The sequence below is a fragment of the Schistocerca cancellata genome, chromosome 1 (assembly GCF_023864275.1).
Source record: "Schistocerca cancellata isolate TAMUIC-IGC-003103 chromosome 1, iqSchCanc2.1, whole genome shotgun sequence".
NCBI lineage: Eukaryota > Metazoa > Arthropoda > Insecta > Orthoptera > Acrididae > Schistocerca > Schistocerca cancellata.
The window spans coordinates 859503128-859519423 of record NC_064626.1 but is presented as its reverse complement, the minus strand read 5'-3'; the positions used below and the strand labels follow the sequence as shown (position 1 = coordinate 859519423).

Below are 16296 nucleotides of genomic sequence, written 5' to 3'. Positions count from 1 at the left end.
ACGTAAAACCAATTTTACATGAACTGCTTGTGCTGAGATGGCTTAAAGTGATAACATATTATAATGAGAAATATATGCTTACAGTAATTACAAGAAATGTTTGCGAAAGTCTTTCATTGTTCAGGTTTTAAGTGCAAAAGAACATGCATTTGCACATGAAATTGTGTTTCACCACAATTTATTGCATTTTAAGCACTGCATTTGGATATGATATAAAAAAAATGATTATTACAGTTAATTACCATTTCATTGTTTATAAGTTAAAGATTTTAACCACTGGTGGCTTTATATCATTGATAAATTTTTGGATATGCAAAACACTGCATGTACCACACAAAAATTATGCCCAGTCCTGTACAAAATGGTATAAGCGAAAGTTGGGTAAGTTGACGACGTTAAGGTATATTGTGATTTTTCTGGCCTTTACTTTGAAGTCAAATAGTTTATTTATGGCAAATCAATTACTTCATGTATTCCCTTTAGATTTGAGTGCTTAAGTATTTCCTGAAACTAACGATTTTTTTTGTCAACTTACCCTACAGGAGAGGCAAGATGACTTTGGGGTATGGGTAAGATGACAAAATGAAATTTCATTTAGAAAACAAAGACATTTTATTGATGATTATCTATTTTTCACAAAAGTCACAAATATAACATTTTTTACTTTGCTTTCTGTAATTTAAGCCCATACATGGAGCATGAGCCCACTCTTTGCATCAGGAACACTGAGACCACATTTCTGTTTTTCCAACCTCATCACAAAGGATGCTGTCTCTTTCATCAACATAATTGGAAACACTGTTAGTGTACTCAATTTCATTGGATGTGTCTGAAGATGATTTGCAGAAGTCTATTCTAGGATCCTCTCTTTGTTTCACTTCAAAACCTCTGCTGAACACAAGTTTACATTTAGGACCTTCGTTCATATTTTTTTCTTTTGCATTTGCATTCTCTCTCAATTTTTTACATCTCTTCATTTTTCTTTCTTCTTCCTGTTGTTCTATTTTGTTTGTCTCTTTTCTTCCATAGCTATTTTCGTGGATGTGCTAGTTATGGCAACTTATTTCTTTGTTCTTTTGTGCCTCCTTTAGGAGGAGCTTGAGGTAACAGAGGTAAAGCACAGGTAGATGTGGAGTTAGGTGTGATAATTCACCAAGTCCTGCTTGCGGTAATGGAGATAAAATAGAAGTAGGTATAGGGTTAGATGAAGACCCTGGTAGAGGTTCTGCTTGGGATAACAAGGATAAAATAGAGCTAGTAGTAGAGTTAGATGAACGACCTTTCAGTGCATCAAATTCTGCAGTTGGGTTTGCTGACATACCAGGTAGAGCACCTGTGTTGGTTGAATTTTCATTGATAGGAGTGTTCACTGTTAGCGATGCTGTGAAGTCTTCATCATTAATTTCTCAGTTCCTGTGTCTATAATGGCCTTGATTGCATTGTTTAAAGATGCAGCTTTGTTAAAGATAATGTTGAAAAAGCTTGCAATGACTTGTATTGTTATTACTTGGTCTGGATGATTAGCAAGATAAATCAGTACAAGCTCTACTATAGGTTGTCTTCAGAGGTCTGTAAAATAACACATCCAAAGTTTGCAATCCGTGTCTTGTGTGCAATGGGAAACCTCTGCAGAGGGTAATGGCTCCCAAAGTGAGATGTGAAGTATGATTATCCAGAAACAAAAAAATTGGATATCTTTGTGATGGTATTACTTATTTAATGAAATGCTCCACCTATTTTACAAAGCCCTGAAGCATGCCAGATTCAGGGCCAACTCCAACAAATTCAGGTGAAGCACCATCAACTCTTTAAATGCTCTGGATGTGTTAACGCACATGCCTTTGTACCTGTCCCTGTGTGCTCTGAATGTGTTTACGCATGCCACCAGTCCTTCTACCTGGTACTCTGAACATGTCTACGTGTAGACATGTTCAGAGTGCCAGGTGAAGGACTGGTGGTGCGTGTAAACACGTTCAGAGCACACAGGCATAGGTACAAAGGCGCGCGCGTTAACATGTCCAGAGCAGTTAAAGGATTAAGATATGCTAGCTGCATTTGCGCTGTACCTGCCCCACTGATGAGTTTTATTATTTGCGTAGTTCGGCTCTGTCTTAGTGTTGACTAAATTCATCAAGTGAAAGAGGGTACGGTGCAGCTGATGAAGAAAATGTCGCCTATGGTGATCATTCACCAGTAACTGACACTGTCTGACTGCTTCTCGTAACAACTCTTATTCAGAACTCCTTTTTTACAATAGTTAGAGTGATTTCTTTCTGATACCTATGTACAGTCGGCTCTTGATGTACCGCCTACTGCGTTACCAGCCATTAAATTGCTTCTTCCTTCTTTCGCTGTTACAGACAAAGTTCCTCATTATACATTCTTCGTCCAACAACCGCCTCGGAGTATCACGCCACCGCGACTCTGGACCTGCATGGAGCAATGTCATCAGCCTCACTGTGTTTGCTCCATGGCGGCCCGCTACTTGCCGCATCAAGGAAAGTCCGCACCAGTTGCTGGCTCGGTATTTGAATTATCTGCACATATAAAAACCAAATACTTCTGCAGTATTTATGCACATAACTAACAAATCCTAATCCGCAACTCAATTTTATCATTTAATTAGAATTTGTGCTGGGCCAGGGGCAATAGATGGCGCATGCAACAGACCACTTGTTGTCTGTTACACCACACACATTCTGACCCTAAGATAAATAAAAAGTGGAGGTACGAACTGACTGTGACACTAACACAGCAAGCAATGCTAATACTTGTTTCCCACTCAGCAGAGGAAACCTTTCCTACCCTTCCTTTGCCATCAGAGCTTCATACTGGTGGCACCTTTGCGGGAACTGTTGAAAATTCTGTCTCATCAACATTAAAGATCTTGCAGGGCTCAAATTTGCATTTTGTTCTTATTTCTCCGCATAAATTAGAAAACCCCTCTAAATTCACTTAACTAAATGCAGTCAATCTAGCTCCCAACGTAAGTTCTGGTATACAAACAGAAAATTAAAAATGTGTCATGAAATTTTGAATAAAATCTTTCCCTGCCATCTCTTTAGCTTTGCTGAGTCAATGCTTTTTATTCTTAAATTCAGCATAATGGTAAACAACTTGAGTGAAGTCAAGCCTTGTCAGTTCAAAAGCTCTTCTGTCTGAATCGATGACATATTGCCCCAATTCTTGTAATCATGATTAAATGTATTTATAAACCTGGCTGCATTCTGCAGCAAATCCTGAAATAAAAGAAGCAGTCTGAATTATTAGGTCTACAATAAGATTTTTGAAAACTTAAATAACAAAGACTTTATTTTAATTTTATTTTTAATGAAAAATAAATAGATAAAATACAAATTTAAAATGAGATTTTTAAATATATTTAAATTTGAATACAACCATAGCTTACTTCATCAGTATGTTTTTTTTACATAGTAATGTAAAGTAGCTTAAGGAAAGTTGAACTTCCTAGTGGCAGCATTAACAGTAGTCCCATTTCTTACAAGCCGCATCGCCTTCTCGTCGACTCCTTGCTGCATTTGTGTCCATCTGTCTTCCTTACATTCATTTTCCCCATGTTTGTTAGTTAGCCTATGATCAAAATGACATGGTTACACAATAACAAAGGAATTAGAAGCATGGAAACAGAGAGAGGTAGGAAAGTTGATGAATTTGTCACCTTAGCCTCTGCATAATTCACCATTTTAACCACAGTCAACATTTTGGATACAGGCTTAACATGCACAAAGTCTTACAGAATAATTTCATTGAACTGTTATTAAAGAATCAGTATATCTATAAGACTTAACAGGAATCAACTATTATTCATTAATATAACAGAATTACTTACATGAAATTTATTTAAACCATAGGAAAAATTGTTACAAAAACAGCATCCACTTCCATGCCTCTGTTCTCAATAAAACAAAATGACCAAGTGTGAATAGTTCAATAGACATGCCTGCAGAGCATATTAAGGAAACAATAGCATAGTACACATAGCACCACCTGTAGGGTTATCAGAGAAATTCAAAATTCATCATCTTAGACTCCTCATCAACTTACCCAATCTTCACCTGCCTTTTGAGCAAACATTTAAAAGCTTTATCAGCGTCCATGCAGAAAATTATACTACTCCAAAAATTGCTATAAAAATAATTGTCAGAAAAGGTCACCTCATTTCTGACCAATAGAAACTGTTTTACTGCATTTTCTTCAAAAACTAGTATGCTATCTTGTAAAAAAAAAATTTTCAAGCGAAACAAGCTTAAGTTCATCAATTTTCATACAGGACTAAAAAGTTGATAATGTTTTGTTGCACTTACACTGTTTCACAGTTGTTCTGCTTATTTCAGTCAATCGTACACATTCTTAATTCGGATTGGTTATTACAACATTTTGCACAAAAATATTCACGTATGTTTTTCTAGTGGCAGTTTGTTAATTTTCAGTTTTTATTATTGCATACTTTAAATAAACAATGTCAAGAATTTTAAGATAAGAGACAATAACAAGATGTATGCTTTTCCATAATTTATAGTTGTTGCATGAATCACGCAGCTTGTGATATAGTATGCTTTTATATAAGTATATCTAAGTAATGTGGTAGTATAAGAAGTGTATAAGTGTATCTATTTAATATGAACTATTTACATACATTATTATCGTAAATTTTCCACAGTATTTAATATTTCGTTCATTACCATATTAATGTTTACTGTCATTTTGTGCACTATATTAAGTATTTGTGGTTACTTTTCATATGTTTGCATATGCAGTCTCATGCATGTATCGATAAAATGCGTGCAACTATAACACAAAAAATTAAAATGAAATACAAAATAAACAAAATTTTAAAAACTAAAACAAAACAATAAAATATTGACAACAATAAAATAAAAAATATGAACAAAATTTAAAAATAAAACAAAAAACCTCATGCAGGCATGTGACCTTGAGGTATTGGTGAGCTCTGTGTGCTCTGAGGACAAAGTAGGCTATACTGGACAGGCTCAACCATATCAGACAGGTAACAATAGAGGAGCTAAACTAATGATGCTCAACTCAAGTGGGAGGGGGGGGGGGGGGGGGGGGCACAGCATGGGGGTGGTGGAAGACGCTGCTGCCTATGGGAGTGCACAGGGATGTACCAGGGTCAGGATGGTGAGCTCTTAAGTGCAACATCGAGAGGCTGTACTTGAGGGGAAAATGGAAGAGGAGAGAGGCAGAGAGGGGGAAATGACTATACAGATATGCCAGAGGAGTAGCAGGAGGATAAGCACAGGTGGAACACGGTCCAGTGAAGATTGTCTGACAACCATGCCTCCATCCTTGCTACCCTCCCTATTTTCCTTTCCCTGTTGCTTCATAACCTGGGTTGTGAGTAACTGAATCTCCTTTCCCTTCTTCCCTTTCTTTCCCCTCTCTCCTCCCTGATGAAGGAACATTTGTTCCGAAAGCTAGGAACATAAATTTTCGGTTTTGTTTTGTTTTGTGTGTATCTATCGGCTGTACTGAGCTGAGGTAAGTACTGGCCAGCCCCTCTATCTCTTTGTTAGTATTTGGTCCAGCTATCTATTAGTCACAGTATGGCAGTAGCCATTCTGTGCACAGACAGCTTGTTAGTGGTCATGTCCACATACAATGGCACTGTTTGCCTGTGACAGACCTAGAGTAGGCTGTAGTGGTCAATGTATGGGACAAGTCTTGCATCTAGGTCTATGATATGGATGTGAGCCTTGGAGCAAATGGTTGGGAGCAGGCTTGGATTAGGTAGGGAGAAGAATATCACATTGATTGGGTTAGTGGCAGAATATCACTGAGGAGGATAGTGGGGAGGATATTTCTCATTTGAGGACACAACAAGAGGTAGTCAAAACCCTGGTGAAGAATATTAGCCTGTTGCCCCTGTCTGGTGACGGGAGGGAGGGGTGTACTCCTTTCCAGCCAGTCAGTGGGTATGGGGGTTATTATAGGTGACTAGAGAGATAAAGTACCAGAGATCTGTTTCTGGACAAGTGTGGGAGGGAAACTATGTCTCTTTTTACCCATTTTTTATCATCCAATGTGGATTTTTGTTCTTTCCATATGCATCAATGAAGGAAAGTTTCCCTTCTCCTAGCAAGAACACAGTCCTACATACTGTTCCTGCAATTTTCTGACCATCAAATTATCCATCTCCAGCTGCAACCAACACTTCCATAATGACAGGGTGGGAAGGTTAATTTTGGTTTGCAATGGCCACAGTGAGACCCTCATCAGATTTGTAGAGGGTCTGCTCATCACTGCAGATGTGGTAATCACATTGGCTGCACTGTATGGCAGGGACTTCTTGCCTGGAATGGAAGGCAGCTGATGAAACAAGAGGTATTGTTGATGGTTGGTAGGTCTGATGTGAACATGGGGTGGATGTGACTTGTTGGGCTGGGGAGGAAGTTGCTCCTATGCTCTAATGCCAAATGGTCTTACTGCTCTTCTGCAATTTACATACATTCTTTCTGCTGGTGGTCAGGCAAAACATTTAAAGTCCAGAGACTGGGGGATTAACCAGACTTTATATGCATATCACAACATGAGGAATCTCTGTCAGATGGTCAGAGACAGTTCCCAAGCCTTGTCCTCAAGACTTTGTTTTCCAGTCTAATGCCCACAAACTTTAAACTGGATTGTGCAGAACCATATATAATACAGCCATAGTTCAGTAATGGCTGATGAAATTCTCTGTAAAAGAACAAGTGGGATCTGTCTGCTGCACTCCAGATTCTGCCACTATGACCTTCTTTGAGATACTTCAGATGTTAAAGCCATATGAATTTTTCAGTGAAGCTAGGTCCCAGGAACTTTACTTATTCCTTTAAATTAAAAATTGTGTCCCTAGTCACAGTTCGTGTTGATTTACAACTTAATGTTCACAGTCAACATTAACACACAAATTTATCTGGGAAAAACTTGAAGCCTAGGGTTTTAGCACATAATTCTAGTCTTCTTACTGTTAGTTGCAGTTAACATGCAGTTATCTTGAGCCTAATTAACATGCAGTTATCTTGAGCCTAAAAGATGAACAAAAGACTGAACAATCATCCACAAAAAGAGAGCACCAGGCAGGGTTCCTGACTGTGGTCACTCTACTATTGATGGCTGTTGCAAAAAGAGAACACTTAACACACTCACCCAAGGGACATCTTTCTCCTGAGTATCTTGATGTGAGTGTGCACTACCAACCCTGTGCTCAGAAAGGAACTACACTTTAATTGAAAGATGACCTGGGAAGCTCCATTCATGCAGTTAGTCAGATGAAATTGTATCTTCATGTAGTGTCATTGCCCTTTTCAATATACAAAAATTCCCATTAGTTGCTGTCTGCAAAAAATAAATATGTAAGTAAGTAAAAACCCTCTTGCATAACAGACTCAAGGAGTGTTAGATTGTCAGGTGTAGAATGCTACTTACAGAATCCACACTAAATGTGAATGAGAAGCTTTCTGCTTTCTAGAGTCCATACTAAGAGGCTGTTGATCATTTGTTCCAGTGTTTTCCCTATACAAATGGCAATTCTACCCGGCAACAACTACTTAAGCTGTTGCAGTCCTTCCTTCCCAGGCTTCAGTAAGCGGATCATCATTGTTTTCCTCCAAGAAGCAGTGTATATTCTCATTATTTAAATGGTCCAACATATAGTGTCTATGTTTGGCTCTTGTGTCTCAATTGAAAGCTTTATATAGTTCATTCTTTAACTCCTCTATCTAAAAGGGCTGGTTGTTCTCTTCATTGTTACTGGACTTAAGGTCCAACCATGTTCCCTCAGCAACAGAGGGTGAACAACAATATGGAAACACCAAAAATACCTTACACTTACATCTACATCTACACTCTGCAAACCACTGTGACATGCATAGCAGAGGGTAAAACCCATTGTACCAGTTATTAGGCTTTCTTGCCATTCCTTTGACACACAAAAGACAGGAAGAATGACTGTTTCAATGCTACTGTGTGAACTATAATTATTCTAATCTTATCCTCATGTTCCCTTTGTGAGTGAAACATAGAGGGTTGTAGTAGATTCCTAGAGTAATCCTTTAAAGCTAGTTCTTGAAATTTTGCTAGTAGACTTTCTTGGGATAGATTACGTCTATCTAAAAGAGTCTTCTTGTTCAGTTCCTTCATATCTCTGTGACACTCTCCCACAGATTAAACAAACCTGTGACCATTCGTGCTGCTCTTCTCTATGTACGTTCAGTATCCCCCGCTCTCCTATCTGTTACAGGTCCCACACATTTGAGCAATATTCTAGAACTGGTCACACAAGTGAATTGTAAGCAATCTCCTTTGTAGACTGATTGCTCTTCCCCAGTATTCTACCAATAAACCATAGACTACCACCTATTTTACCCATGACTGAAGCTAAGATATCATTCCACTTCATGTCCCTACTACAAAGCATTACACCCACATATTTGTACAAGTTGGCCAATCCCAACAGGGACTCATTGACATTATAGTCATAGTGTAGTAACTGTTCACGCACTGCACTTTCTGTGGATCGGGACTGTATCCTGGGCAGGCCCGATGATCACTGACTGGGGCCGGCCCGTGCTGCTCAAGTTGCTGTTGCTGTTGTTGTTCAGCCGGCAGAGGTCGCGTCCGAATTCTCGCGTGCCCTCTGGTGGACAGGACTCTACTTGCGGCAACTACCGTCCGTGACGCGCCGTGCCATTGTGCGCCTCCCGCAATCTGTTTGGTGGCTACTGCACTCCTCCTCCTTCGGGGGGTGACGCCACTGTGAGCCACTGCGGCGGAAGGTGGAGCGGCGGGCAGGAGCGATGACCTCCACATCCATTGGATGGCCGGAGTCGAGGGGATCTGCCAACCCTCGAGCTGGAACCTTCGAATACGGCTGGAAGTGACCCACACGAAGAGGCCCCCGTCGTCCCACAACCGGAGCCCGGTACAGAACAGGCGACAGGTCGTCGAACTCCTGATCCTGTTCCACCTCGGAAGGGGCAAGACCCAGTGGCGGGGACGAAGGGGAAGGGACGACCACAGGGGAACCAGCCTCCTGAGAAACCGGGCCTGCTAGGGGGGCCGGCTCTCGCTGGGGCATCTCGAACGATGGCGATGCCGGTACTGGAGCCACTGGAGGCCGCCAAGGCGGAGAACCAATGCAGTGCGGCAGAGTCACAGTGGGGAGAGGAGGTAACGTCCCCCATGAATCCAACTCAGGCGCCGGCAATGGGGAAGTCGGTGTCCGAGAGGTTGGAGGTTGGGTGCCTGAATGTGGACGGAGCTGATTTTGGTGACGACGTATCACCCGGTCCCCCGCCTGCAAGGTAAAGAGCCGGCGGCCATTTCGGCGCAGGACCACCGCCAGTATCCAACGTGGATTGCGACCAAAACCACGGGCCCAGACCGACATACCCAGTGGAAAACCAGGGACGCTGTTTTGTGAAGACTGGCGAGGACCAGGCCGGAGGAGGTGCAGCAGAGTCCTAGGTTGACGCCCATGGAGGAGCTCCGCTGGGCTGCGTTCTCCCATTGGTGTGGTCCGGTATGCCGTCAAGAAAAACGTCAATGCTTCTTCCGCAGGAAATTCGTGCACATACTTTTTCATCTGCGTCTTAAATGTGCGCACCATGCGCTTGGCTTCCCCATTCGATTGGGGATGGAAGGGGGGAGAGCAAATGTGCCGAATACCGAAGCACCTACAAAAATCCTGGAAGGTCTGCGAAATAAACTGCGGTCCATTGTCCGAGACCAGGGTAATTGGCAGACCCTCCACAGAAAAGATTTTGGCAAGTGCCTAGATTGCAACTTCTGAAGTGGTCGAGGAGCAGCGAACCACATATGGGAATCGGGAATAAGCATCAATGACAATGAGCCAAAAGCCATTGAGAAACGGGCCCGCAAAATCGATGTGAACACGTTCCCATGCCTGGGTTGCCGGCGGCCATGAAGAGAACGCTGCCCTGGGAGAGGCTTGTTGGCTCGCACACTGGGAACAGGCTGACACGAAATGCTCAATTTCTCTGTCAATACTGGGCCAGTACACATGTCTGCGAGCCAAGGTTTTAGTACGGGAAACACCCCAGTGTCCCACATGTAATAACGTGAGGACCTCTTTCTGTAAACTGGCAGGAACCACCACGCTAGGTGCAGCATCATCGGTAGCCAGAAGGAGAACTCCTTCCAAGACGGAGAGGCAGTCTCGTAGAAGAAAATAATTACGAAGAGGGTCAGAGGCCCGGCCCGGAGGGCGGGAAGACCACCCCTGCTGAATGAGGCACACTATTTGCTGGAGAACCGGGTCTGCAGCCGTTTCCTTGGCGACTCGAGAACCAGTGATCGGAAAGCCATCAACCGCTTGGCAGGACGCCACATCCAATTGAAAACACATAACCTCCTCCCGATCGAACGTAGGATCCGGGCCCACCGGAAGACGGGAAAGAGCGTCGGCGTTGGCATGCTGTCCCGTAGGGCGAAAATGAATGTCATAATGGTACTTAGAGAGGAACAAGGCCCAGCGCTGTAGTCTGTGGGCCGCCCTATCCGGAATCTGAGAGGCGAGGCCAAATAACGATATTAACGGCTTATGGTCAGTGATTAACTGAAACTTCGTGCCATACAAGAAAGGGTGAAACTTGGTAACAGCGTAGACAATGGCCAAAGCCTCTTTTTCCACCTGGGAGTAATGGGCCTGCGCGGGACTGAGCGTTTTAGACCCAAACGCCAGTGGTTGCTCGGAACCATCTGCGTTGCGATGGGCCAGGACCGCCCCCACCCCATACTGCGAAGCATCGGTAGCCAGGACCAACGGCTTATGGGGATCAAAAGTAGCCAAACAAGGGGCTGATGTGAGGAGGCCCTTCAACGAGGTGAACGCCCGCTCACATGCAGGCGACCAATCAAAAGGAACACCCTTGTGCAGAAGGCAGTGCAGGGGGTGGGCGATAGTGGAAGCCCTGGGAATGAACCGGTGGTAATAGGCTATCTTGCCTAAAAAAGCTTGTAACTCTTTCAGCGAAGCGGGCCGAGGAAGGTTGACGATACCTTGGACCAAACTTCCTAGGGGCTGGATGCCGCGCTGAGAGATGGTGTAGCCCACATACTCAATGGATGGTTGGAAGAAGGTTGACTTATGCAGGTTGCAACGCAGGCCCACAGACCTAAATTTGAGAAAGAGGGTGCGAAGGTTGTGCAAGTGTTCCTTCGTGCTGCGGCCTGTGACAATTATGTCATCCAGGTAATTAATACAGTGAGGGATCGTCGACGTGACATGCTCAAGATAACGCTGGAATATCGCCGGGGCACTGGATATTCCAAAAGCCAACTGCTGGTATTGGTAAAGGCCAAAAGGGGTGTTGACGACCGCCAGCCTTTCGGAGTCCTCATCAAGTGGTATCTGATGATAAGCCTCCGACAGATCAATTTTCGAAAAATATTGGCCTCCCGCCACGGCGGAGAACAATTCAGCAGCCCGAGGTAAAGGATAGGTGTCCACCACCAATTGGGAATTAATGGTGGCCTTGAAATCGCCACAAAGACGTAATTTTCCCGAGGGCTTCCTGACAATAACAAGGGGCGAAGCCCACTCACTGGAAGAAATGGGAAGAACGACCCCTAGGGCTGTCAGCCAGTCTAGCTCTTCCTTTACCGGAGGGCGGAGAGCCAAGGGGATCTGCCTCGCGCGTAGAAAACGCGGGCGAGCCGACGCCTTCAACGTTAAGTGAGCTTCAAAATCGGAAACACGCCCCAGACCCTCCTCAAAAATATCTGGAAAGTCTGAGATCAAAGATTCCAATGATTGATAGGGAACGTCTTCGGAAACCAACTGTATGGTGTCAGTGATAGAAAAACCGAAAGCTTGAAAGGCATCCAGGCCATAAAGGTTAGCGGAGCCCGCATCACTGACAACAATAAAAGTAAGAGGCTGAGTGACTGATTTGTAAGTCACATCGGTCGTGAATTGACCCAGTAGGGGAATGAACTGTTTACCATAACCGCGGAGACGCCAGTAAACCGGCGCCAACGGGGGCAATCCAAGGTCGGAATAAGTTTGGGCATTCAACAACGAAACTGCCGCGCCCGTATCGACTTGCAGTTGTAATCGGCGCGACCGAACCGACACCTCGATAAAGAGTTTGCGCGCCGATGCGTCAGGAGCCTGGCCCGATGAAACTTCCTGAATGTCAACGTCCATGTCCCCAGAGCCTGCTTCCTTCGATTCGGTTGAGGCTGAGCGGCAAACTTTAGCAACGTGACCTTTCTTATTACATTTGCGACAAATGGCCCAACGCTGGGGCCACTCCGACCGATCATGACGTATATAGCACAACGCACAGGACGGCAACAGGGGGCGGCGGTCGGAGTTCTGTTTACGCGCCGTGCGGGATCAGCCGTAACGGCCGGATTGTACCGCTCGCACGTCGTCCACCCCGGACACAGTGGACGCGGCCATGCCGCCCTGAACCTCCGCGACGTTGTACCACGCTTCCAGCTGTTGACCCGCTGCGTGAGAGACGTCATACGATTGAGCAATGGACAGGACTTCCTCGAGGGAAGGGTCTCCGAACTGCAGGGCCCGTTGCCGGACCTCCCTATCAGGGGACGAACGAACAATGGTGTCGCGTACCATACGTGGGCATACGACTCTCGCGACTGCTCCGTGACAAAGTGACACTTGCGACTAAGACCGTGCAGGGTAGCGGCCCACGCCCGGTAAGACTGATGGGGCTGTTTCTTGCATTGATAGAACTCGACCCTAGCCACCACAACATGCGTGCGGCGGCGATAATAGGAAGACAGCAATGAACACAATGCGTCAAAAGACAAGGAAGAGGGTTCCTGCAATGGCGCGAGCTGGCGCAAAACGTGATACAGCGAGGGAGATATCCAAGACAAGAAGAGAGCACGACATACCTCGGCATCGGCAACATGAAACGCCTGGAAATGCTGCCAAAGGCGATGTTCATACGCGTCCCAATCCTCCGCCGTCTCGTCATACGGGGGAAAGGGAGGAGGGAACTGTGCCGGAGCAGACGGCGTGGAGAGCAACGCTGGAAGCACTTGTTTCATGGTGGCCAAGAGCTCCGTCTGCTGCGCAACCAAAACTCGCACCAAATCCTCCATGCCGTGGAGAAGATGCGAAATCGGAACAACGACGCAACACACGAATTAACGACCGTACTCGTCGCCAATTGTGTAGTAACACTGTTCACGCACTGCACTTTCTGTGGATCGGGACTGTATCCTGGGCAGGCCCGATGATCACTGACTGGGGCCGGCCCGTGCTGCTCGAGTTGCTGTTGTTGTTGTTGTTGTTGTTGTTCAGCCGGCAGAGGTCGCGTCCGAATTCTCGCGTGCCCTCTGGTGGACGGGACTCTACTTGCGGCAACTACCGTCCGTGACGCGCCGTGCCATTGTGCGCCTCCCGCAATCTGTTTGGTGGCTACTGCACATAGGATATCACATTTTTTCATTCTGTGAAGTGCACAACTTTACATTTCTGAACATTTAAAACAAGTTGCTAATCTTTGCACCACAATGAAATCTTATCAAGATCTGACTGAATGTTTATGCAGCTTCTTTTAGATAGTGCTTCATTATAGACAACTGCATCATCTGTAAAAAGTCTGATTTTATTATTAATATTGTCTGCAAGGGTCCCAACACACTTCTGTGGGACATACCTGAAGTTACTTCTACATCTGACGATGACTCTCCATTCAAGATAACGTGCCATGCCCTCCCTACCAAAGAGTCTTCAATCCATTTACAAATTTCACTTGATACCCCATATGATCATACTCTTGACAATAAGCATAGGCATGGTACTGAGTCAAATTCTTTTCAGAAATCAAGAAATACTGCATCTACCTGGTTGCCTTGATCCAAAGCTTTCAGTATGTCACGTGAGAAAAGTGTGAGTTGAATTTCACATGATTGGTGTTTTCAAAATCCTTGCCAGCTGGCATTGAGAAGGTTATTCTGTTCAAGACACCTAATTATGTTTGAGCTCAGAATATGTTCTAAGATTCCACAACAAACTGATGTCAAGGATACAGGATGATAGTTTTATGGATCACTTCTACTATGCTTCTTGTAGACAGGTGTGATCTGTACCTTTTTCCAGGAACTGGGCATGGTCTTTTGTTCAAGGGATCTACAATAGATTATAGTCCAGAAAAGGTGCTGACTCAGCCACAAATTCAGTATAGAATTTGACAGGGGTTCCATCAGAGCCTGGAGCTTCATTCTATTTTAATGATTTCAGCTGTTTCTCAACACCACTGACACTAACACTTATTTCACTCACCTTTTCAGAGATATGAGAATTAAATTGGGGCAATTCCCCTGGGTTTTCCTTTGTAAAGGAACATTTGAAAATGGAGTTAAGCATTTCAGCTTTTGCTTTGCTACCCTCAGTTTTAGGGACTGGACACTAACTGTGGTGCCACTAACAATCTTTAGACATGACCAGAATTTCTTTGGGTTTTGTGAAAAATCATTAGATAGTATTCTGCTACAGGAGTCACTGAAGGCTTTACACATTGCTCACTTGACACCCAAATGCATTTCACTCAGCATATCTGTAGTTCTATGTTTTGTTTTACACTTATTAGTAATCCTCCCACAGGTGAGAACCTCAAAATCCTTATGGTAAACTGCTGAAGCATTTGCAACGAAGTGCCAGAGAGTGAAGCGCTTATGAAAAGCAATGAAGCTCACATAATACTATATACAGAAGGCTGGATGAAACTTGAAACTGATAGCAGTGAGGTTTTTGGGGAACATTTAAATATATATCAAAAGGACAGGCAGATGGGAAATGGAGGTGGTATATTTGTCACAGTGGACAAGAAACTCAAATCCACCGAGGTATAAATTGAAGCTGCATGTGAGATTGTTTGGGCAACACTCAGTATCAGGGGTGAGCATAAAATGATAATTGGATCCTACTGTCGTCCACCAGACTCACTGGCTGATGTAACCAAAAACTTTAGAGAAAACCTCAGTTCACTTATATGTAAGTTCCACAATCATACTGCAGTCATAAGTGCATACTTTAATCATCCAACAATTAATTGGGAAATTACATTTTTGTTAGTGGCATGAAAAGACATCCTGCAAAATGTTACCAAATGCCTTCTCTGAAAACTAGCTAGAACAGACAGTTAGGAGCCCCATGCATGATAGAAATATATTAGATTTAATGGCAACAAGTAGATGCGATCTCTTTGAGGATGTCCACATCAAAACTTGTATCAGTTACCATGACACGGCTGTGACAACAATGATGACCAAAGTACAGAGAACAACTAAAACAAGTAGAATGATACACTATGTGATAAAATGTATCTGGACACCTGGCTGAAAATGACTTACAAGTTCATGGCACCCTCCATCGGTAATGCTGGAATTCAGTATGGTGTTGGTCCACCCTTAGCCTTGATGACAGCTTCCACTCCCGCAGGCATATGTTCGATCAGGTACTGTAAGGTTTCTTGGGGAATGGCAGCCCATTCCTCATGGAGTGCTACACTGAGGGGAGGTATCAATGCCAGTCAGTGGGGTCTGGCATGAAGTTGGCGTTCCAAAACATCCCAGAGGTGTTCTATAGGATTCAGGTCAGGACTCTGTGCAGGCCAGCCCATTACAGGTATGTTGTTGTTGTGTAACCATTCCACCACAGGCCATGCATTAAACAGGTGCTCGATCACACAGAATGACTCAATTGCCATCCGCGAATTGACGCAACTGCCATCCCCGAATTGCTCTTCAACAGTGGGAAGCAAAAAGGTGCTTAAAACATCAATGTAGGCCTGCGCTGGCAGATGACATTCATCAGGCATTTGCCATACCCACACCCTGCCATCTGATCGCAACATTGTACACTGTGATTCGTCACTCCACACAATGTTTTCCCACTGTTCAGTTGTCCAATGTTTACAGTTCTTACACCAAGCGATGCATATTTGGCATTTACCAGCATGATGTGTGGCTAATGAGCAACTGTTCGACCGTGAAATCAAAGTTTTCTCACCTCCTGCCTAGCTGTCTTTGTACTTGCAGTGGATCCTGATGCAGTTTGGAATTCCTGTGTGATAGTCTGGATAGATGTCTGCCTATTACACATTACAACTGTCTCCAAGTGTCAGCAGTCTCTGTCAGTCAACAGACAAGATAGACCTGTACACTTTTGTGCTGTATGCTGTACGTGTCCCTTCACGTTTCCACTTCACTATCACATTGGAAACAGTGGACCTAGGGATGTTTAGGAGTGTGGAAATCTCGTGTACAGAT

The 16296-nt window shown here is 44.1% G+C and overlaps 1 long non-coding RNA gene across 1 annotated transcript in view; it reads right to left on the bottom strand.

The window, feature by feature from the left end:
• Nucleotides 1-615: 615 nt before the first annotated feature.
• Nucleotides 616-16296, bottom strand: part of LOC126189192 (uncharacterized) — a 28917-nt gene continuing 13236 nt past the window's right edge. Inside the window, exons 3-4 of the long non-coding RNA XR_007537918.1 lie at nt 3410-3591; nt 616-3239 (exon numbers count right to left, since the gene is read on the bottom strand). This is a non-coding gene — a long non-coding RNA (uncharacterized LOC126189192). The remainder of the gene's footprint in view (nt 3240-3409; nt 3592-16296) is intronic.